Genomic DNA, 25,941 nt, shown 5'->3' with positions numbered 1-25,941 from the left:
ATCTCCAGTTTTGCCTAACATATTTATAGCGTACGGTTCTAATGATGGAACTCATGGACCATACACTATTGACGTAGAGAGTACTTGGCAGAACTTTCATGTGACAGAAAAGATTAAAGTTAGATAAAATAAGTAAAGAAAAGATAATTTACCTTAAGAAATAACACAACAATTCTAGTCTTAGGATCTGCAATTTAGCCTAACAATTTTCCGATGGATAATTATAATGATTAAGTTCATCTCATGGACCATACACAATATGGAGTAGAGAAAACTTAGCCTAATTTTGAAAGGCAGAAAAAGGAAACTTTAGATAAGATAATTTTATTAATGTCCAGTAATGACCTAAAGGTAGATCAATGGGACTTAAAAATACAGTCAGTGGTAACAAATTATAGGAGTGCCAGGGCAACTTATATAAGCTAAATGATGAAAGGAAAAGAATAAGCTAGAAGATGCGAAACTACTGAATGAGAGAAGTAGCAAGACATATGACTCAAAATAACAAGATAAAAGGCAAGATACCATCAGAAGTAGGTGCAGAATGAGGGGGAAGCGGTGCTGCACCAATCAGAGAGACAGGTGGACATATGGAGGAAGAGAATGAAATGTCCTTGCATACTCATTCACCAGAGGAGCCAAAACAGTTTGACAATGTCCTCAGAGAGACTCCAGGTCTTAGAGGGCCATACTGTGAAACCCTGGGAGGAAGTCTGGAATGATCTGCTCCAGATGTTGAGGGTGGGTGAGCAACTGGTCCATGCAGATGATCATAAAAATATGAAAAAGAGCAAAATGAATCTTTGTTCACAGGCTTTACCTAAGAGGAGCCTTCAAGGGTGAGTCCAAGATAAATACAAAAAGGGAACGGGTTAATGTTTGGAGTTGTGGATGATGCAAGATTGCTGCCCATTCTCCGAGCTGTACATTGCTAGTTACAGCTGCGGCACATTTGCAGCCTGTAGCTGTATTGCATCTCAAGTATCATGCCATTTGTTTTGTTCCTTACTTAGATTAGGTTGTATAGGACTTGAGCGTCAGTCATCACTGATTTTCATGTCATGCAGGCCCTCAGGGATCTTCTTGTGTTGGCTCTTCAGCCCCTGTGGATGCACAATATTCATATTATGCAGACCTACAAGGCTTATGATGTGTACACTGTAGATCCACTATTTTTATTAGTGTGGTCGGATGTATGGATGGAGATTCAAATATATGTATGTGCATCATATATGGATGGACACACACACATATGTACACTGTAGATCCACTATTTTTATTAGTGTGGTCGGATGGATGGATGGAGATTCAAATATATGTATGTGCATCATATATGGATGGACACACACACATATGTATATATACAATGGTTTAGCTGATGAATGCATTCCTTTGGGTGGAATTTGTATGTTTATAACTATTGGTTCCGTTGATGCGTTTTGGTCATCTGTAGGCTTTAATACTGTTTCATTCTTTCCAGACAAGTGCTAGCCTCTGCTGCAACTTATATTTCATAGTTGAAGATGAAGGCATCCACTAAATGGCGCCTTGGAATAGCTTCTACTATTTTGTGTCTTGGAATAGCTTCTACAATTTTAAAATTTCCTATCTGTGACACTTGATTACACAAATCCCTACAATATGTCTAGGATTCAGTTAAGATACATAGATCCCTGGGAGACCACACTATTACGCACATGAGTACATTTCTATGGCAAAATAATGTTCACAATAGAGGTATTCAAACAGTATTTCCTGGAAAACAATAGTAATTTTTTGGCTTAGTTTCTATGTTACAGTGGGTTTCACATCCCTGTGCTAAATACTTCAGTTCCCATGGAGCTCATGACAGGATTCGATTCTTCTGAGTGAATTACATGTTTGGAGAACCTCTCCATTTAGCACCATTATCACAGATCAAGGTTGTTTCTCCATTTTTAGGAGTTCCTTTATGAATTTCAGCAAATCACCCTGTTGAGCTGCTAATAAACTGTTTGCTCCTACTTGCTCCTTTTCCTCCTTTCCTGCTCTGTTTCACAGTAAATTCCTTTTATGGTGCACATCTAAGACAACATATAGGTTCTAACAGTAGTATGTGACATGTTGGAATGCCCCTTGCAATCCCTTTTCTATTCGATGGCAAACCCATGCAATCACCTTACAACACCTTTGTAAAAGGGAATTAGTTTTATGATTGTAGATCTGGTTCCCTTATACAGTCGACAGTTTCCTCTGCATAGATTGGGTGTAGGGCCTTTTATTCATGGGCTCTTTCAAGTCATAATGGCTATTTAAATAATGGTCTGTCTTTAGGATATTTCTCATCACTGCACCTCCAATCATTATTTGTGTAATGGCTAGTTACTGGAAAGTTTGCTCATAATCTTTTGGCTTTTTTTTTTATAAACAACACCTTGCACTAAATATAATGGAGTTATGTCTGTAACGAGTTGGTAATGACATTTAACTTTTGATCTGGATTGGATCAATTTATTATTTGTCATCCATCTTGATGTTTTCAGAGTGGAAAAAGTCGAGGAATCAACTCATAGGACCATTTTTACTACCAGGTCCTAGTTTGGCGAATCAGACTTTGAAACCTTCTGAAAGCAGTTTGAGTCATCAAATGACGTTTATTTGGGGAAAAAATTGCTGCTTAAGTGCCGCTTCCCTTTGGCTCTATTCTACACTTAGATACCTTTCCAATGGTACGAGAAAGACCTCAAACGAAATCTGTATGCAAAAGTTATGCCACCTGGAAGTTGACCTTTCTGTTTTGTCCACCATGATTTGAGAGGATGTCACAATGTCACATGAGCCTCCATTATTCATGGAAAAGGAGGTAGCCACATGATCATGATGAAGAAGACTCTAGAAGTGTCAATATTGCAACTCTAGTTAAGTGTTGAAGGAGCCAAATTTAACCACTAGTAGGTTGTTGGGTTGTGTTATATTTGGACCACTAGGATGAAAGGGGTTCCATCCTATTCAAGTGCATTTTGTTCCATAGACGAGTAGAGTAGCTAAGAGTGGATAGAGAGGGAGCAAACAGAGAGGGTTTGTGTACTACTGCAGCCCATGGGCCACAGGTCTCACTCCTTTGTACTTGCATCCATTTCCATTCATAGAAAGAGAGAGTAGAGCAACCTCACCTTCTAGTTGGGTTTTCTCTCATAAGGGTTTTCCAAATCATATCTTGTGTTCATTGTGGTTTGTGAGTTTGATTTCATTACTTTCTGTTTTCCATATTTTATCCATTGCATACAGAAGCATAACATAGTAATTAACGAATCGAGAAATCTAAGGAGAAATTAACTCTAATGGTGTAGATTCCATATTTTCAAATATATTTTAGTAGATATGTTGTGATGAACTATCCAGTGGAATAACCACAATAATTTATGGACCATATTGTATCAAAGAAGGTTTCTTTGGGTATATTGTGGGGAGTTGTAGGGGATCCAAATCAGTTAAGCTGAGAGTCATGAAACACCAACCATGGTCGACGAACCATAGTTTTAAAACTCCGACTCCTACTCGGCCAAGGGTTGACTCCGACTCCGACTCCGACTCGCTATCGACTCGGCTGGCTCGATTTCAATGACTCGGTCGTTGTAAAAAATACATTAAATATTTATTTTTTATAAAAACACATAATTTTAAAGATTTTCATTCATGTTTCCAAACACACAACATTAGAATATAGATAGAAGACAACTTATGATCAAAGTAGGCTCATGAATATATCCATTATATCAAAATGGCACCCAGTGCATTGTCCAATACATACACGATGATGATATAGAGATCAAAACAAAAACACATAACCAAGGAGGCTATAAATGGCCTCTACAACAAAAGTCTGTGACCAGTACTACTGGCTAGTGGCTACTGCTAGAGTTGCCAACATCATCTGGCTCAGTGTTACTTGGGAGCAGGAGCGAAAGTGGGGAGCGAGAGCGAAAACGGGAGCGGGAGCGACATTTTCAGAAGCTCTTGGTTTGGGAGCGAATCCCAGAGGAGTTTGACAACCAATGTCACTAACATCAAGGTACATAGAGGGATTGATGCTCTTGATTAAATACGAGTTCCATACCCTAATACATGACAAAATTCAATGGAAACATTGCAATCCTCCAATCTTGAAATCCTGAAAAACTGATAAGTCTGCTGGATTTTGAATGAAATCTAAAATTCTACTTTCTCCATATGAAATCCAATGAGGCTGAAACCACTCTCAAACATCCTGAGTCATTTCATGGTAATGTTAAAAATTTAGGTAAAAGGATGAAAATGAAGATTAAGGAGAATGCCACTTTTACTTTAAGAATTTAACATTACCATGAAATTTGAATAGCATATCAATAGTACAGAGCATTTGAGTGTGTTAAATAGGGTTTGGGAGGGGGAATGGACCCCAAATAACATTTAACTAATTCATAAAACACATTGGAGTCCAAACCAATCAGCAAACACCTTAAAAAATCATTAAAAAATTGTTAAATCGCTGTTTTACTGGGGTTAAGGGCCACTGTTTGTGACTTGGCCGAGTCAGTATAGAAATGGCCGAGTTGGCCGAGTCAGCCATGACTCGGCCAAACGAACCGTTTCTTCTACCGAGTCACTTCTGAGGGCAACGAAACGGATCAACTCTGCCGTTTCGGTTGCGAAATGGCCGAATTTTAAAACTATGTGACGAACCTATTAATAACTCTCAAGATCTCGCAGAGGAGAGGTTTGCGCTGCTAGAAGCACAAGTCATACATATAAACTGTAATATGAGCCTCCTCATGACAACCTTAACCAATAAGCTTGGGCTAATTGGTGAATATGGAGGTTTTAACATAGAGGTCGTATCAGAGGGGGGATTGGGGGTTCGTGAAGAACTAGAGAGGGAGTCTAAGAAATAATGTGAAAAGGAACAACTTAGTTTGAGTGTCGTGAACCATTCATAGTCCTTGTTCAAGATGGAAGTGAAGGTCGACATCAATTCATATCAAGGTGAGATTCTCTTTGAAGTTAAATCACTGGTTGCACAATTAGAAGTTTAATTTAATGTTCATCATATAGAGGAAGAACATAAAATTTCGTTTGTTTGTGTGAAATTAGAGAGCCATGCTCTAACTTGGTGAGAAAGCCACATAGAAACCTTGAGGTTGGAGGGAGATCCTCTAGTGACTAAGTGGGAGGATTTCAAAATCTCTTAAAGTTGTAGTACTACGGTACTACCCTATCGGGTATGTAGGAGACTGACGAATCTGGTGGCATTACTTTAGGCAGAGACAAGGGAAAAGTGTACAAGAGTACACCATTGAATTTAGGAAGATGGCAATAATGCTGGATATCTCCCTAAAGAATCCAGGCGTACTCTTCAAATATCTAAAGGGGGGCTACCTAGAGAACATAGGGGAGAAGAAAGGGCAATCAAGTGGGGCAAAGCGGAAGGTGCGCTAGGAAGCTCTCAAGGAGGGGAAGAAGAAGTGGAAAAGGGAAAGACAAAAAGACAACGACTACATGACACCAATGCAAAGATCCCAACAACCATTGTAATGTTGATGGTGATATAGAGGAGAAGTTTTGGAAGTTGCATCTAGAGCTCAACTCGAAGAATAGAAAGAAAGATACTAAGAAGAAATCTCATGGCCACTAATTCAAGCAACTAGGTGGAAAGCAATTGGGACGTGGATGAAAATATTGTTTGTACATCAATGTAGAAGGGGATGAGTCTAAGTAGTGTTCAACAAGAAGAAGAGAAGGAAATGACCAAACTCTTCCATATAAAGATATAGGTCAAGAAGACGAAAATTGATGCTTTATTCAACTGAGGATCACTAGTGAATCTCATAGCAATAGATTTGGTCAAGAAACTAAGATTAGAGACTTATGATCATCCTATCCCATATCCATTGAGATGGGTTAACAAAGAGGTAGAGCTAAATGTAACGAAATAATGCAGAATCAAATTTGCTATTAGTGCTAATTATATTGATGAAGTAGAGTTGGATGTAGTTCCACTTGATGTATGTGGAGCTGTATTTGGGAGTTCCTATATGTACATGTGGGATGCAATCTTCATGTAGAGAGCCAACCAATACTGCCTCATCAAGGACGGAAAATCCTTCATCATCAACGCACACAAGGGCAAATCAAAGATATTGCTGGTAAGTGCCAACTAGGCCAAGAAGTTTATTAGTTCTAGCAAGAAGTATGTTTTGTTGTTTTTAAGAGAACCAATTTGTAGAAGAGTCCATAAGAGCTAATTCATCCTTGGAGGGGTGTACTAAGGAACAAGAAAAGCAATTGGAAGAGTTGCTACAAGCGTACATGGGTGCGTTTCAGGAGCCTAAAGTTTTACCACCCAAGAGGGCAATGGAGCATGAAATCTAACTGTTGCTGGACTCTGTTGCCAAACATTGGGTTGGCTATTGTACAGTTAGTCTGTTATAGAGACAAATGAGGTGCAAAAGTAGTTGCAACAATATTGGAATATGGTATCATTGCACCAAGTACTTCACCCTGTAGGTCACCCATCATCACCATTCCAAAGAAGGATGGGACTTGGTAGATGTGTATTGATTACAAGGCATTAAACAAAATTATGCCCAAGAACAATACCCCCTGCCCAGGATAGATGATCTGTTGGATTAGTTGCAGCAAGCCAAATACTTTACCAAGGTGGAGCCTGGACTTAAAGTGAGGGTATCACCAGGTTCGAGTCAAAGAAGAGGATTCCAGGAAGATTGCCTTCAAAACTAGACAAGGTTTATATGAGTGGTTAGTTATGCTATTTACCCTATGCGATGCACCAACTACGTTCATCAGGGTAATGAATGATATAGTGTGCCTTTTTATAGATTCATTTGTTATTGTTATTTGGATGATATACTGGTATACAGTGCTAGTTGGGAGGAGCACATCTCACATTTGATGTAGGTGCTAGAGACTAAAAAAAACACCAATCGCTGGAAAATTTCAAGAAGTGTGAGTTTGCACAACAGTCTTAGGTGTATTTGAGATATGTGATAGGTGGAGGAGAGCTAAAGATAAATCTTGCCAAGATGGAGGCCATCATGAAGTGGCCAGTGCCTACTAATGTGTCAAAGGTAAGGAGTTTCGTTGGGGTAGCATAGTACCCAAGGAAATTCATAGCCTTATTTTCAATAGGAGCAACACCACTCCACGCCATAATGAGTGGCAAGAGTTTCTAGTGGGGAAAGGGTCAACAAAGAGCCTTTGAGGAGTTAAAGAAGATGATTCAAGCACCGGTTCTGGTGTTACCGAACTTCCAACAACCCTTCAAAGGGGAGAAAGATACGAGTGGGTATGTTATAAGAGCTGTCTTGATGCAGGGAGAAAGGTCTATATGCTATCATTTTGAAATATTTCATGGGGCAGTTCTTAACTATCCTACCTATGACAAGGAACGTTATGTCTTGGTACAAGCTATTAAGAAGTGGAAACACTATTTGATGGGAAAGGAGACAATAACCCACACTGATCACTAGTTGCTACAGTACTTGCAGGCCCAAAGTAAGCTACAATAGACTAGGCATTACAGGTGGATGGGGTTTCTAGAGCAGTTTCATTTAGCAATCAAGTATAAGAAGGGCAACACAAATAAGTTGGCTGACATGCTTTCAAGGTCACTCACATCAAAGATCACAACTTTGGGAATTGTGATGTACTTGGAGACTTTCACCCATGATGCATACAAAGGCATATCCAAAGGATGAGGACTTAAAGGAGGTGTTTCAACAGTTGCAAAGGGAGAGTCTTGTGCATGATGGTGATAGCATAGTTGAATACCATATCCATAGTGGGTTACTCAACAGGTTCGATAAGTTATGTGTTCCTAAGGATGAACTACTGCAGTTAATGAGGGAGGCTCATACCTCCAAGGTTGCAGGGCATTTTGGTGTAGGAAAGACAATGACCAACTTGCAGAGGTATGTGTATTGGCCCAGGATGCAAGAAGATGTAGCTAGGTTCATATGACAATACATGATTTGTTGTACCAACAAGCCTAATAACACGAAAAAGGGTCTATACCATCTTTTGCCTATACCCGCTCGTCCTGTGAAAGCATTTCCATTGACTTTGTGGGAGGTCTACCAGTAACCAAGAAGGGACATGACTACTTGTTCGTGGTAGTTGATAGGTTAAGCAAGATGTGTGTTGTAATGCCTTGTAAAAGCACAATCAACGAGCAAGAAACACAAAACTTGTTCTTTGAACAGGTTTGGGTGCACCTTGGGATACAAAGGAGCATCATTTCAGATAGGGACATTAGATTTCTTAGTGCATTTTGGACTACATTGCATGAGAAGATGGACACAAAGTTGAAGAGGTCTACAACATTCCATCCATAAACAGATGGGCAAACAAAAGTATTCAACAAGATTTTGGGGCAATTTGTAATGTTACGCTCAAAAGCATTCAAAGAATTGGGTTGAAAATATCGTATATATACAACACTCTTACAACAGAGCAATCCACAGTTCTGTTGGTAAGTCCCCATTTGAAACTTGTTTTGGATATTTGCTGATTTCACCTGTGGATATTGCATATGGGCAACAAGGAGGGGTGAGGGAGGATCTCATCGAGGATGCCTTAAGGGTAGAAAAATTTGTTGAGAAGATCAACCAAATCCATTTGTAGGTATGAGAGACTCTAAAGTAGTCATAGGAAAAATATGAGGCCATGCATGATTAGCGTAGAAAAGAGAAATTATTATTGTATAAAATTGAGTCTAGAAGCCACCAAGCGAGTAAGTAAGCTAGCCCCCTCAAGTTGGCCTAGAAGAGGCCTAATCCGCCCTCAAGAAGTCTATAGAAAGGATAGATGCTCAACCTCATAAGCATCATCACACATCTTCTCTGATCTAATCTAAACAAAAGAAGGAGAGCGAAAGAGGAGGAAAGAAGCAACAAAAAGGGGAAGGTCGAAATTTCTATTCTTGGGACTTCTACAACTCACACATGCGAGTTTGTTGGAGGAACTAGGGTTTCCTTAGTTTTGATTTTGAAGAAATCTTGTTGGGGTTTGGCTGGCTTATCTTTTGGGTGGATGGTCTTGGGTCTAGATCTTGGAAGTCTTCATTGAATTGATTCTATAAGGAAGAGTTTTTGGGTTTTCCCCTTGTGCAGTTTTGCCCTGGCTTGGAGCCTATTTCTAGTGCCTTCTTGTTTGAATTGCGATCTTCTTATTGGCATTTGTCTTGATGACGAACAAACCAAAATTATGATTGTGATGCCCTAATCTAATATCATAAGAAAGTGTCAAGAATTAAGAGAAATCAAATTAATAATTACTCTAACTACTCAGCCCTAGTTTTCTCAACAGGTTGGAGGGAGATCCTCTTGTGACTAAGTGGGAAAATTTCAAAACTTTCATAAAGTCCCAGTTCTACCCTAATGGATATGTAGAAGACTAGTGGATCCGGTGAGATTACTTTAGACAGAGTCAGGGGCAGAGTGTAGAAGAGTACACTACAAAATTTAAGAAGATGACAATAATGTTGGGTATCTCCCCAATAAACCTAGACATATTCCTCAAGTATTTGGGGGGTCTACACAACCATCTGTGGAAGTAAGTGATAGTATTCAAACCCAGAATTGTGGATGAGGGTTGTGTACAAGCACAATACATGGAGAACATAGGCCAAAAGAAAGGGCAATCAAGTGGGTCAAAGTAGAAGGCGCACTAGGAAGCTTCCAAGGAGGGGAAGAAGTGGAAAGGGTGAAAAAGCAAAAAGACAATAGCCCCATTTTACTAGTGCAAATATCCCAACAAGCATTACAACCACTGTAACATTGATGTTCATACGAACGAGAAGTGTTGGAAGTTACATTCAAAGCTCAACCTGAAGAATAAAAAGAAATATGCTAAGAAGAAAAATCTCATGGCCACTGATTCGAGAGACTAGGTGGAAAACATATTGAGTGTGGATGAGAAGATTTTCTACCCATTAGTGCAAAAGGGGGTGAATCTGAGTAGTTTTCAACAATAAGAAGAGAAGGAAATAACCAGACTCTTCCATATAAAGATATAGGTCAAGAAGACGAATATTGATGCTCTATATGACTTAGAATCACAAGCAAATCTCATAGCAACAGATCTGGTGAAGAAACTGGGATTGGAGAGACTCATGACCATCCTAGTGAATATTCATTAGGATGGGTCAACAAGAAGGCAGAGATAAATGTAACCAAACATTGCATAATCAATTTGCTATTAGTGCTGATTTTATTGATGAAGTAGAGTTAGATGTAGTTCCACTTGATGTATATGGAGTTGTATTTAGGAGTCCCTATATGTACATGTAGGATGCAATCTTCATGCAAAGAGCCAACCAAAATTGCCTCATCAAGGATGGAAAATCCTTCATCGTCATCATGGACAAGGACTAGTCAGAGATCTCATTGGTAAGTGCTAACCAAGCTAAGAAGTATGTTTTGTTGTTTTTTAGAGAAAACCAGTCTGTAGGAGAGTCCATGAGAGCTAAGTCAATAATAAGGAATAGAAAAAGCAATTGGAAGAGTTGCTACAGGCGTATAGGGGTGCGTTCTAAGAACCTAAAGGGCTACCACCCAAGAGAAAAGTGGAGCACGAGATCCAATTGTTGTTGGACTTTTCGTTGCCAAACATTGGGTTATACAGGAAATTCGTCAGAGGCAAATGAGGTAAAGAAGCAGTTGCAAGTTGCAACAACTACTAAAATAGGGTGTCATTCGACCAAGTACCTCACCATGTGGGTCGCTCATCATCATTGCACCAAAGAAGGATGGGACCTGGCAGATGTGTATTAATTACAGGTCGATAAACAAAATTACACTCAAGAACAAGTACCCCTGCTGAGGGTATATGGCCTGCTGGATCAATTGCAGCAAGACAAATACTTTAGCAAGCTGGACTTAAAGTCAAGGTATCACTAAGTTCAAGTCAGAGAAGAGGATAGCTAGAAGATTGCCTTCAAAATCAGAAAAGGTTTGTATGAATGGTTAGTTAGGCCATTTGGCCTATGCAATGCATCTAGTATTTCATGAGGTTATGAATGATATACTTTTCCCTTTTATTGATTCATTTGTTATTGTTTATTTGGATGATATACTAGTATACCGTGCTACCTGGGAGGAGCACATCTCACATTTGATGCAACTACAAGAGACATTAAAGAAGCACCACCTATTGGCAAATTTCAAGAAGTGTGAGTTTGCACAATAGTCTTTGGTGTATTTGGGATATGTGATAGGTGGAGGAGAGTTGAAGATAGATCATGCCAAGATGTAGGCCATCATGAGGTGGTTGGTGCAGACTAATTTTTCTGAGGTTAGGAGTTTCATTGGGATAGCACAATACCTGAGGAAATTTCTTACCCTCATTTTTAGCAGTAGCAACACCACTCTATGGCATATGCAATAATGAGTGGTGAAAATTTCTAGTGGGGAAATGTTAAAATTGGCAACTAGGGCCAAACTCCACGTGGGTCATCTTATTTATGGCCGCTGATATTTTTCTTGGATCCCTCTCATCGAGAGGTGTAGGATTGATCTAAAGATCATCCGATTCCGATAAGTATTCATGGAGTTATGAATTTATTTGCGTTATAAGACAATTCATCAAGGTCGGCCAACAACCAAATAAATCCCAGATGTGCTCAACGTTTGAGTATAAATAGAGGTGGCCTTCAAGTCATTTCAACACACTTAGGATCTCTTCCTCTCTATACTTGTCTTTGGGTTTTAGTAGGAAGAGAGATCCTAAGGAATAACGTTGCCCTAATCCAGAGGGCAGAAAGCCAGAACTGCCGGAAAAACCGGTATTGTCGGAAAAGCTGGAAAAGCCGGTACTGCCGGAAACGCTGGAAAAGCCGGAAATGCCGGAAAAGTCGGAATTGCCGGAATTGTCAGAAAAGACGAAATTGTCGGAAAAGCCGGAACTGTCGGGACTATCGGAATTGCCATGAACAACCGGAACTGCCGGGAATAGCCGGAACTGCTAGAACTGCCAGGAACTGCCGAAGCCAGAGCATTTGTATCCGAAGGAGAGCAGCATGCAAGGGACAACTAACTAACATTGGGACAGTTGTATGGTACTTAGCAGCAAGTACACCAAGCATGCAAGGGACAACTAGCATGCAACAACAAGCATGCTAGGGACAACAAGCAAGCAAGGGACAACAAGCAAGCAAGGTGCAACCAACACATAAGTCAGGATGGCAACATGGTGCAACAATGGCACATAATGCAGTACAATGATGGGTACAGTCATGATTAATGAAGCGTGATGAGATGCAGCATAGTGATGATGGGTGCAACATGGTGTAGCGTGGTGAGGTGCAACATGATGACGAAATGCAGCACAACGATAGGTGAAGCAGTCACCTTGGAGAATTAGTTGAAGCAACATGTCTTCAACTGATCTCATGTATCATCTTCTTAGAGATGATCTATGCTCTTATCTAGATAAGTCAAAGTGTTGGCTGCTATTGTAAATGTACTATCTATCTCTCTCTCTCTGCTGAACTATTGAAGAACATATAAGAAGAATTGATCAAGGGTTTCCCCAGATTGGGGTTTGTCCCTGGCTAGCGTCACATCTTGTGTCCTCTTGTCATGGCTTGTCTTTTGCGATTTATGTTTATGTTCTATCTGCAGTTTACTTTAATGCTGATGTGATTGCTAATCTGGAAAAGATATGTAGCTAACTGTGAAAATTGAAATAAATTGCTCTAAGCATAGAACATACCTAAAATTAACATGGTATCAGAGTTGAGGTGAAGACAATGCCCAAGCAAGAGTAAAAGAGCAATCATCGAAGACAGTTGGGAAAGGACAAAAGGATCAGTGGATTCCTCATCCCTCTTCAAATTCACCAAGGGTGAAGTCGAAGCAGAGAATATTATTAGAATGGCGCAGCGAAATATGGCCTACCTAAAGATCACTTCATTTGAAGACCGGATCTCAGGGTGGAAGGAAAGGCAGATAACTAGTTCGGCCATTATGCGAAGGAGTGTCCAGATGGCAGGGACACATCACTTGATGATGATAACAATAATTCCAGGGACATCTCAATGATCAAAGGAATGACAAGTAATGCAGGTCATCAAGGAAATGGCCGACTCTTCATAGAAATCAAGGAACCCCAGGTATGAAGAATCAAATGTTGTTTCTGATAAGATAAAGAAGCGTTATCTTGTATTGGCCCTCTCCTTCAGATTCTTTGGGAATCTGACTTATAGATTGTAGTGCTTCAAGGCACTTCATCGGATAGATGGTTGCACTCTCTAATTTGGTAGAGATGGAAACAATCGTGGGATTATACTTGGAGCCGATGCCACCTATCCCGGAAAGGGTGTAGGGAATGTTAACTCTCAATTGAATAAGGGTAACTCGATTCATTTACAGAATCTCTTTTATGTACCTGATCGCAAGAAGAACTTGGTGTCCATCTCAGAAATGGAAGTCAAAGGTTTCAGGGTGGCATTCATCGATGGAAAGGTACGTGTTAAAAAATATAATTTTCAAAGATGCTTTTTCTCATGGGTTCAGGGTTGGCAATTTGTATCAAGTTGCAAGATGGTCCATTGGGGATGATGTCAATTGACATATCACATCTATAACACCAGAGGTCTACCTATGGGGCCCTACCTAATGTGAGTCAAATGGTGATAGGGATGTATGAATTCAAGCAGAGCATGAAGGTACATGTCTGAGATGTACCGAAGGAGAATCTTATAAGGGAACCATTCCCCTCATGTAGCAGGTCCACAGGTTTGCAACAACTTGAGGAGTTTGAGATTCATGATTGGGAATCTCATGTATATAGGTGGAAGAAAGTCTCTATGGCTTGAAGCAAAACACCCCGGGTGTAGTATGAGAGGATTGATAGCTGTCTGATGAAGCTGAGATTCACTAGGAGTGAAATCGATCCAAACCATTACCCCAAGGTTGTGGATGATAGACCTCTCATACCAGCACCTTATGAGGACGACCTATTTCTGACAGGTGTAGACCCTCTTATTTGCAGAAGTAAGAGGGAGTTGGATTTCGGATGTGGAATGATAAATTGCAAGTTTGTGACTACCTCGAGGATCTTAACTTTCAGAAGTTATATGGTAGTGATGTCGGACCAGATTTGGGAAATGCCTCTGAGTTTCATAAACGCATTCGCGTTGATGTTCTTGGTGAACTTCTGTCCGGACATATGTTTTGCAGTTAGCATGGTGAGCTCATATTTGGTTGAGCCTCACTTGATTGGTGCCAAGAATCTTCTGAGATATCTTTAGGGCACAATCTCTCATGGATTGAGATACACTGCCGGAAATATGAAACTGCATGATTATTCGAATGCTGATTGGGCAGGCAGTGTAGAGGATCACTAGAGCACTTCTCAGTGTTGGTTCTCTTTGGATTCTTCTTCGATATCATGGATAAGTAGGAAGCAGAAGTCAGTTGCTATAAGCATCGTCGAGACCGAATACATGGCTATGAGTATGATCTCGTGTGAAGCTGCATGGTTGCAAAAGCTCTTAAGTGAGCTGTTTGTACACATGATGAATACCACTGTAATTTTCTGTGACAACCAGAGGGGGGAATTCGATTATTGAGGAATCCCGTATTCGATGATTTCTCCAACAGATAGACATCAGATACTGCCTTATCTGTGATATGGTAAGTCGATGAGCAAGGAGGCTCCATCGCATTGAGACTGATGTACAGGTCGTAGACGTTTTGTCAAAGCCTCGGGGAAAGGTCAAATCTGTGACTTTCCCGAACGACTTGGAGTCGTTGAGAGACCTTCTTATAAGGGTCCTGCATGTCGCATTCATTGAGCTCTGGGAGCTCTGGGGGGCTTGGGGTATTTACTGGAGCAACATACGACCACAGGGCGACTCACCCTCCCCTGGTGGTGCGCTATGAACAGGATGATTAGTTCTTCTCTGGGCCGGGATGATTAGTTCTCTCGTGGCAACTGTGGAACAAGATGATTAGTTCTCTTGTGGGCTGGGATGATTAGTTCTCCCGTGGCAACTGTGGAACAAGATGATTAGTTATCTTGTGGGCCAGGATGATTTGTTCTCCGTGGCGACTATGGAGCAAGATGATTAGTTATCTTGTGGGCCAGGATGATTTGTTGTCCGTGGCGACTGTGGAACAAGATGATTAGTTCTCCTATGGGCCAGGATGATTAGTTCTTCGTGGCATCCACTGACAGGATGATTCGTTCTCCTATGGACAGGATGATTAGTTCTCCTGTCGAGGCATCCTACCCATGTAGTCTGGGACTCATGGGAAGTACCTCCATTGATCTCGGATCAATGAAACTGATCTGGGATCAGTATGAGTGGTTCGAGACTCTCTTGTAACATTGATCTGGGATCAATGAAACTGATCTGGGATCAATATGAGTGGTTTGAGACACTCTCTTGTGACATTGATCTGGGATCAATATGAGTGGTTTGAGACACTCTCTTGTGACATTGATCTGAGATCAATGAAATTGATCTGGGATCAGTATGAGTGGTTTGAGACACTCTCTTGTGATATTGATCTGGGATCAATAAAACAGACTTCGGGTCAGTAAGAGTGATGTGACACACTCTCTTCAGATGAAGCTGACTTCGGGTTAGTAGAGAATGGTATGAGACATTCTCGATCAATTCTTCTTCTTCATGGTTCAGCAGAGCAAAGCAGAGCAGAGCAAAGCTAAGCAGATCAAAGCAGAGCAGAGCTCAGCAGATCAGAGCAGAGCAGAGCAGTGCAGGGCACTGATGGCAGAGATAGTACAGTCGGACATATGGATCAACGGATGGAGTTCTCCCTAGTTGAGAGGGAGTGTTAAAATTGGCAACTAGGGCCAAACTCCATGTGGGTCATCTTATTTATGGCAGTTGATATTTTTCTTAGATCCCTCTCATTGAGAGGAGTAGGATTGATCTAAAGATCATCCGATTCCGATAAGTATTCATGGAGTTATGAATTTATTTGCGTTATAAGACAATTCGTCAAGGTCGGCCAACAACCAAATAAACCCCAGATGTGCTCAACGTTTTAGTATAAATAGAGGTGGCCTTCAAGTCATTTCAACACACTTAGGATCTCTTCCTCTCTCTACTTGTCTTTGGGTTTTAGTAGGAGGAGAGATCCTAAGGATTAATGTTGCCCTGATTCAGAGGGCAGAAAGCCGGAACTGTCGGAAAAGCTAGAAAAGCCGGAAAAGGCGGAACTGCTAGAAAAGCCGGAAAAGCTGGAATTGCCAGAAAAACCGGAAAAGCCGGAACTCCCGGAAGAGCCGGAAATGCCGGAAAAGCCGGAAATGCCGAAAAAGGCAGAAACGTCGGAAAAGTTGGAAATGCCGGAACTGTCGGAAAAGACGGGACTGCTAGAAAAGCCGGAACTGCCGGGACTGCCGAAACTATCGGGAACAGCGGGAACTGCCGGGCACTGCCGAAACTGCCAGAAGTGCCGGGAACTACCGAAACAACCGGAGCATGTCTCCGAAGGAGAGCAGCATGCAAGGGACAACTAACTAACATTGGGACAATTGTATGGTACTTAGTAGCAAATACACCAAGCATGCAATGTTACAGCTTGCATGCAAGGGACAACTAGCATGCAACAACAAGCATGCTAAGGACAACAAGCATGCTAGGGACAACAAGCAAGCAAGGTGTAGCCAACACATAGGTCAGGATGGCAACATGGTGCAGCAATGGCACATAATGCAGTACAATGATGGGTATAGTCATGATTAATGAAGTGTGATGAGATGCAGCATAGTGATGATGGGTGCAACATGGTGCAGCGCGGTGAGGTGCAGCATGATGACGAAATGCAGCACAACGATAGGTGAAGGAGTCACCTTGGAGAATTATTTGAAGCATCATGTCTTCAACTGATCTCATGTATCATCTTCTTAGAGATGATCTATGCTTTTTTCTAGATAAGTCAAAGTGTTGACTTCTATTGTAAACGTACTATCTCTCTCTCTCTCTCTTTGCTGAGCTATTGAAGAACATATAAGAAGAATTGATCAAGGGTTTCCCCACATTGGGGTTTGTCCCTGGCTAGCGCCACATCTTGTGTCCTCTTGTCTTCGCTTGTTTTCTGCGATTTATGTTTATGTTCTATCTGCAGTTTACTTTAATGCTGATGTGATTGCTAATCTGGAAAAGATATGGAGCTGACTGTGAAAATTGAAATAAATTGCTCTAAGCATAGAACATACCTAAAATTAACAGGAAAGGGTTAGTAGAAGGCCTTTGAGGAGTTAAAGAAGAAGATCAATCAAGCATCGGTTATGGTGTTACTGAACTTGCAGTAGCCCTTCGAAGTGGAGATAGATGTGAGTGGGTATGTTATGGGAGTGGCCTTGGTGTAAGGAAGAAGGCCTGTATGCTATCATTTTGAAGTATTTCATAGGGTGTTTCTTAACTGCCCGACCTATGACAAGGAGCTTTATGTCCTAGTACAAGCTGTTAAGAAGTGGCAGCATTATTTGATGGGAAAGGATATAGTAATCCACATTGATCACCCACCACTAGAGTACTTGTAAGCCCAAAGTAAGCTGAAAGAGACCAGGAATTACAAGTGGACGAGGTTTCTACAACAATTTCATTGAGTGATTAAGTACGAGAAGGGGAACACAAACAAGTTGACTGACATGCTTTCAAGGCCACCCACATCAAATATAACAAATTTGGGAACACTAATGCACATGGAGCCTTTCACCCATGATGCACATAAAGAGGCATATATAGATGTTGAGGACTTCAAGGAGGCAGTTCAACAGTTGGAGAGCCATAGTCATGTGCACGATGGTGATATCACAATTGACTACCATCTCCAAAATGGTTTATTCTGTAGGTTGGATAAGTTATGTGTTCCTAAAGATGAGCAATTGCAGTTAATGATGGGGCTCGCACCTCCAAGGTTGTAGAAATTTTGGTGTAGAGATATGTGTACTGGCCCAGGATGTAAGAAGATGTCACTAGGTTCATAAGAGGATGCATGCTGTTATACTAACAAGGCTAGTAATAACGAATAAGGTCTTTACCATCCCTTGGTTGTACTCTCTCGTACATTCGAAGGCATTTAATGGCCTTTGTGGGAGGTTTACCAACGACCATGAAGGGACATGAGTACCCATTTTTGGTAGTTGACAGGTTTAGCTAGATGTGTGTTCTAACGCCTTGTAAAAAGACCATCAACATGCAAGAAGCAATGAACTTGTTCTTTGGATAGGTTTGGGTGTACTTTGGGATACCAAGGAGTATTGTTTTAGAAAGGGACCCGAGATTTCTCAATGTAGTTTGGACTTACATTGTGGGAGAAGATGGACACGAAGTTGAAGAGGTTTGCAACATTTCGTCCACAGACATATGGAAAAACCAAAGTAGCCAATAAGACCTTGGTGCAACTTTTGAGGGGTTACAATCATAAACATCTAAAGACTTGAGGTGAAAATTTGGTATATGTACAACATAACAGTCCACACTTCTACTAGTATGCCCCCATTTGAAAATCGTTTTGGATATTTGCCACCTTCACCTTTGGTTATTGTTAATTTAAGGCAACAATGGTATGTTCTATGATTTAGAGCAATTTTACTTCAATTTCTTTATTACCCCAGTATCAATATTCAGATTAGCAATCACATCAACATGATAGTAAAATGCAGATAGAACATACACAGTAGAAGACAAGCCAAGACAAAAGGGCACAAGATGTGGCACCAGCCAGGGACAAACCCCAATGTGGGGAAACCCTTGATCAAATCTTCTTTTAGTCTTCAATAGTTCAACAAAGAGAGATAGTACAATTTACAAATTTGATAATTTATAACAACAACAAAAGAGCCCTAACCAAAAAAGTCAATGCTGGTCAACAGGGCAGATTTGACCCTCAGCAAATTGGTCAACTTCAGTCAACTTCAGCCTCCAAACAGCAAGATAAAACAACCCTCAAAATAGTCAAATTCAGCGCAGTCAAAGTCTGGTCAAATAGACCACTTGCGGTCAGCCCTAGCTGTAGTCTACGTTGGTCAAATTGTCTAGAAATTTGGTCTCTTGAAATTTCGGCCTCCTGAAATTTCGGCCTCTGAAGTTTTGCTCTCCTAAAATTTCGGACATGTGGAGAGAGAGAGAGGCCCAAAAATCTGTACCCAATCAACGAGGAGAGAGAGAGAGAAGTGTGAAGATGAGTGTGTCCAAATGAGGCTAAGTCACCTTCTATTTATATGCAACGTTGAGGATGAATAGACGTGATTGTTGGGCTTCTGAGCCTACATAAGTTTGCTGGCCGACCTTGCAATTTGACCATAATCAAAATAAGTTCATAACTTCATTTGTACATGTTAGAATCAGATGATCTTTAGATTGGAGGAATCCAAGAAAAATATCAGCGATCATAAATAAGATGACCCATGTGGAGTTTGGCCCTAGTTGCCAATTTTAACAGTTATTGCTTATGGGCAGCGAGGAGGGGTGAGGGAGGATCTCCTCTTCGATGCCTTAAGAGCAAAAAAAATTGCTAAGAAGATTAGGTAGATCCATCTACAGGTACAAGGGGCACTGCAGATGCCACAGGAAAAATAGAAGGACAGGCATGATCAACACAGAATAGTGAAATCACTCAAGTTGGGAGACATAGTAGGGCTATAGTTGAACAAGGAGAGGCTAGATTGGCTTGGTAAGAAAATCAAGGCTTTGCAATATGGTCCCTTTGAGATACTGGAAAGGGTTGGAGAGAATGCCTATAGACTCACTTTACCCCCATATATACGCATTTACTCGATGGTGAATGTAGAAAGTTCAAAACTATATGAGCCTTCCATGGCAGAGTTGGAAGAGGAACACGTCCTCTTTTCTGTAGAGTATTTGGCACTAGATGTTCAATCAAAGTTGATAGAAGATGCAATTTTGTAGAAGAGGTCTAGAACTACAAGACAAGGATAAGATGACCTTTGGTAGATTGGGTTGAAGGGACAACTTCCAAGCAAGGCTAAATGGTACTCCAGGGAGAAGGTAGAGGAAAGATTTCTTCACCTCATTTAGTAGAAGCTTTTGGGGACCAAAATCCTCCCAATATGGGGAGGTATTATCCAGATTGGATCATTCTGTTATTTGTCATCCGTCTTGATGCTTTTAGAGTGGAAAAAGTGGAGGAATTACCTCATAGGACCATTTTTACTAGTGTGTCCTAGTTTGGTAAATTGGGGTCTCAAACCTTTCAAAAATGGTTTAAGGCATTAAACAACATTTTTTGGGGGCAAAACTTTGCCTCTGAAGTGCTGCACCCCCTAGTGCTATTCTACACTCATATACTTTTCAAAGTTCAAACGACACAAGGAAGACCTCAAACAAACTTCACATGCAAAAGTCATGCCACCTGGAAGTTGACCTTCTTGTTTTGTCCACCATGATTCGAGAGAATGTCATGCCACCCCCTGTTACTCATGGAAAAGGGGTGAGCCACGTGATTATGATGAAGAAGACTCTAAAAGAGTCAAAATAGTAACAACTCTAGTTAAGTGTTGAAGAAGTTAAATTTAACCATTAGTAGACTATTGGGTTGTGTTATAACCGGGCCACGAGGAGGAAAAGGTGTAATGTCCCCAATTTTTGAGTACGGAGGTATCACTCTCGATTGCCTAATTGTCTCCTTTAGGCTAGCAAGAGGGGAAAATTACTAAGGAGACTAGGGAGTTTTGCCCCAACTCACCTAATATAAAAAGAAAAGACAAAGGGGGTAAATTATTATTAATAAAAAGGGGTAAAATCATTATTATTATTATTAAGGGGGTAAAAGTGACTTCTATTATTAATAAAAAGGGGTAAAATCATTATTATTATTAAGGGGGTAAAAGTGACTTCTATTATTAATAAAAAGGGATAAAATCATTATCGTTATTAAGGGGGTAAAAGTGATTTCATCAATTAAAATTTAAGGGGGAGTTCTAGAAGCTTGGAGAAGATTCGGTGAAGCCTTATTAAAAAGATCAATGGCCATTCATGATTCATTCTATTTTGGTGTCATCTTCTTGTGATTGGATTTTGGCTCAAGGGAATCAAGTTTGAGGGTTTCAGGTGAGATTCTCATGCTAGTTTCGGCGAACATCATTGCCACCCTAGCTGGTACACCCGATTTCGGTTGACGTTATTGCCACCCTAGCTGGTACACCCGATTTCGGTTGACGTTATTGCCACCCTAGTTGGTATATCTCATTGTTCTACACTGCAGGATATTTGGATTATTTCTGCTGGAGGATCGAGTGACTATCATTTGCCGGAGGATATTTTATTGTGGAACAAATTGCCAGGTCGAATTGCTTCAACACATGCCGAGTTTGTATTCTTATTGCCAAAAACTTCTTCCCTGGGCCAAATTGCTTCAGCAGCCACATTTAATTCAATAGGCTGAATTATATTGTATTTTTCCCAAATATTGCAGGGGATTCAATTTACTGAGTGGAGGCCAAATTTTCCTTAGCATTTGGAGGCCGAATATCTTCCTTATTGGCAGGCTGAGTCAATCTACTGAGGAGGTCGAGTTTTTATCTAATTGAGGAGGTTGAGATTCTTTATTTGGCAGGTCGAATTCACCCATTTGGAGGACAAAATTACATTGTATCAAGAGGCCCAAATTCTGCTATATAAATCAGATCGATTTTCCTTGCCATTCCTCGGCTGAACCATTACTCTAGAGAGGCCGATTTCTGAAGACACTGTTCATCATTTGACAGCTGAGACAATTATTTTTGAAGGGATGAGCTCTTTGTTTTCCCTAGACGATTTATTGATCTACAGAAGACTGAGAATAGGGGTCAAATTTCATAATCTACAGACTTGAGCCCTTCTTGCAATTTCTGGGCATAATTACTATTGATTTGCAAACTGAAATCCTCCTAGTCTTGGGCATGATCATTAACAGTTGGCAGGCCGAGCAGCTATTCATATTTCTGGGCATGATTAACAATTGTTTGGCAGGCTGGAACCTTGTATTTCTAGGTTTGATCCGTATTTATTTGGCAGATCAAGAGCCACCCTTCATTATTGTCTGCGAGCTATCTTTGGGAGGCTGAACAACAGGTCAATTGGGGAGGTCGAGATCAGTGAATTGTGGGGGCTGAGAGCCTCCTTTCTTTGCAGGACAAGAGCACTGTTCAGAGGGGGTCAAGATCAACTACCATTGGAGATCGAGTTCCTTTCTGTCTCAGGCCAAGAGCAACATTCTATTGCAGACCAAGCGTCATCTTCAAAAGCAGAGCATAGTACTATAAGGGGTCGAATTCCAAAACCATTGGGGAGCGAGTTACTCAGCATATGAACATGCCAAGTCCATCATTGTCTTATTTCCAGAGATGAACTTTATCTACAGACCAGAGGAGCTGGGTTTCCAAGTCTAAGAAGACATTATTATCAGGATTGAGTTGTTGAAGTTGTGCCAAGTTCTCCAATCTCAAATTGAATGTTGTATTTCTCCCAAAGAAGTTAATAAAATCATTATTTTCCCCTTATTATTGTTGCTATTAGAAGTATTTCTGTTTGTCTGCAAATTCTTTGACAAAAGGATTTGTGGCATATGCACAAATTGTTTGTTTCAGTGTTCGACAGGGATGCGCTCCCTAGGGTGGGGGACACACTTCCTCGCTCCCCCACGCCCTTGGGACGGGGAAACTCTTGGGGAAACGTTTCCCCACGTCCCATTTTTTAGGAAACTTTGGGGGGCGGGGGCGGGGGGGGGGGGGGGGGGCTTTTTTCCGGTGACGAAAAGTGTCCTTGTTGGAAATAATACTGAGAGGGGGGGTGAATCAGTATTATCAAATTCTTTTCAATATATCTTCCAGATTTATACTTTAATTCTTTCTTCAAATGTTGATCATTAGTTTGTATGTCAGTACCATATAATAATGAGCAGGAACAAGAAAAACAAATAATCACACCAAAGAACACCAGATATAAGGTGGAAACCCAATGTGGGTGAAAACCACCTGCTGCAATATGTCTCTATCTCCTTAGAAACTTTTTTTACAATGATTTTGTACTGGTGCAGTCCTTTACCAGTACGCAGGCTGCAACCTGCAAAGAGCTACAACCCTCTCTCGTTTTCTAGTCTCTCCTGAAGGGAGCTACAACCCCCTTAGCTTTTCTACTTCTTTAAGGACCACGTTTCATTAATTTTCAGACTGGGTCCAAGAAGATCAAATAATCATCAAGTACATGTGAATCAACCAATCTCCTTATACAATCAACCAATGAATCACCCAACTTCTCAGAATGCTGTAAACAGAAAAGTAATACCAGTGATCTAAACCCAAAACTCTGCAGCAATAGATAAAAGGCAGCCAATAATTATTTCAAAAGGGGTCCGCAACTTCACCAATAGCAGCCTGCGGATATCCGTAGTTCTTTTGTGCCTAGACTGCGTAGATCCGCCCCTGATCCTTCTTGTGCTCTGCGTACCTCCGCACTTAGCCCTTCTGCTGAACTGCGTACCTCTGCCCAGATCCGCACCTGCACTGTCTGCCCGACAGTGCACCTCCGCACCTGATCCTTCTGTTTCTCTGCGTACCCCCGCACCTGCACCTTCTGTCGCGTTGCGTACCTCCGCACCTGTGCCTACTGCTGCGCTGTGTACCTCCGCACCTGCACCTTCTGTCGCGCTGCATACCTCCGCACCTGTGCCTACTGCTGCGCTGCATACCTCCGCACCTGCACCTTCTGCTGCGCTGCGTACCTCCGCACCTGAGCTGTGGATCGCCTGCGGACCTCCAAATAAAGCCAAATTAACAGTCCTCCAATGTACCACAGATTGTCAGATCCACAGATCTGATCACGCGCCCAAGAGATCACGACCTATCAACAGATCCGCCTTACACTTTACAGATTTCACCTTGATTTAGATCTAGCTTTTTAAACCGATTACCCAAAATTTCAGATCTTAAGATATTCAAATTTCACAAGTGACTAGCCAAGTGATCTCCTTTCCTTTTTATAGGCAAGCCCTTATTCACACCATGGGACAAAACCATCGAAAACAAATACAAGGGATCCAAACTGGGGTTCAATAATTTAGATCTTATACCATGGGCCAAAACCATAGGATCATGAACGTCGGGCTAAATACCATGGGCCAGACATAAGAATTCCCACGTGTGCGCGCTTTCTCTGCATTGGAGTGAGTGGACTGGGGTCCACACCTTCTGTTCGGATAACCTGCGGACATGACTGCACTTGGTGAATGGCGAGCCTGCGGGTCCGCACCTTTTGAACGGTGTACCTGCGAACCCCTTATTTTTCATCATTTTGAGAGCCAGAACAGGGTTTTGCCACTTGAGTGAGTTGCCATCAAGTACAACACCTGTGCCATAGCGCCAAACCTGAATCATAATGCCAACAATCTCCCCCTTTGGACTTGATGGCAACCCCAAGATCCTCAAAGTCATTCTCCCCCTTTGACATCAAGGGCAAAGGGCGGACCAAGATATTCTCTTCCTTTGCTGTCCATACTCCCCTGAGTGCCTGCTGAAATTTCTGAATGAGCTCTCCCTGACTATAGACTAGATCTGCAAAAGAAAAATTCTTCAAGAAGAAACATAATCTACTATACACCATACATGACCTTGACAAGAGAGATAGAGACATATTAGCAACAATATTCAGATCAGCATCCATGTTCTCCTTTTGTACTTTCTCCTCCAAGATCTTCTACCGTAATGCCAACAATGCATTATTAGAAGAATATATGCTCCCCCTGAACCTGTGCCATTCGATCTTCGACAAATCCATAACCCAGCAAATGTACGCGTATACCCCATATGAAACTCACGTACAACGAACAATCTCTGAAACAAATGAGATTCAACAACAAGATGATGCATCAACTACCCCCAGCTTTTGCCTGAGGTATTCAAAGGTCTCCCTGGGCAATGGTTTGGTGAGTATATCAACAACTTGTTCTTTAGAAGGAACATACTCCAACTTGACCTTTTGTTCAAGCACTTTTTCCCGAAGAAAACGATATTTGATAGGTATATGCTTGTTCTTTGAATGCATGACTAGGTTCTTTGAAATGCTGATAGCACTTGTATTATCACATAGGATGGAGATAGGTGGTGTACAAGTGATCTGAAAATCCTGCGAGGTTTGCATCATCCAAAGGAGTTGAGTGCAACAAGATGTAGCAGCCACATATTCCGCTTCAGCTGTAGATAAAGCAATCGAACTCTGTTTCTTGCTGAACCAAGATACTAATCTGGAACCCATGAAGAATGCTCCTCCACTAGTGCTTTTTCTGTCATCCACGCTTCCGGCCCAATCCGCATCTGTATAAGCATGAAGTGTGAGATCTGCATGTCTAGGATAACATAAGCCATAGTTTTGAGTTCCTTGAAGATACTTGAAAATTTGCTTCACTGCCTGAAGATGAGTTTCCTTTGGATTTGCCTGAAATCTTCCAACTATTCCCACTGCATGCATGATGTCTGGTCGGGTACCTGTCAAATAAAGTAGACTTCCAATCATAGATCTATAGGTTGGCTGATGCACTGTTGCTGATTCATCATTTGCACTAAGGCTACATCCTGTAACCATGGGGGTACATACTGGTTTGGCATCTTCCATGCCATATTTTTTCAAGATCTGCTTGAGATACTTGGTTTGAGACAAAAAGATACCGTCTTCATTTTGTTGGATTTGCAATCCAAGAAAATATGTCAGTTCTCCAAGCAAAGACATTTCGAATTCTTTCTGCATCACCAAGGTAAAGCTTTGACTCATAGCTTCTTCATTGTTGCCAAAGATAATATCATCTACATACACAACAAGTATTAGCAATTTGTCCTTTTCAATTTTTATATAAAGATTGCTATCTGCTGATCCTTTTGAAAAACCTTGTTGATGAAGATATTTGTCCAAATGGTAGTACCAAGCCCTTGGAG

At 41.1% G+C, this 25,941-nt stretch overlaps 1 protein-coding gene across 1 annotated transcript in view; it reads left to right on the top strand.

Moving 5' to 3' along the window:
• Positions 1–25,941, top strand: part of LOC149204346 (protein S-acyltransferase 8-like) — a 142,755-nt gene that overhangs the window by 1,688 nt on the left and 115,126 nt on the right. The gene's annotated exons all lie outside the window — the stretch shown is intronic.

The sequence above is a fragment of the Pinus tabuliformis genome, chromosome 1_2 (assembly GCF_031772625.1).
Source record: "Pinus tabuliformis cultivar Carrire ecotype Pingquan chromosome 1_2, CPIR1, whole genome shotgun sequence".
Taxonomy (NCBI): domain Eukaryota; kingdom Viridiplantae; phylum Streptophyta; class Pinopsida; order Pinales; family Pinaceae; genus Pinus; species Pinus tabuliformis.
Note: the sequence above shows the minus strand (reverse complement) of the source record. Positions and strands in the feature narration are given on the sequence as shown.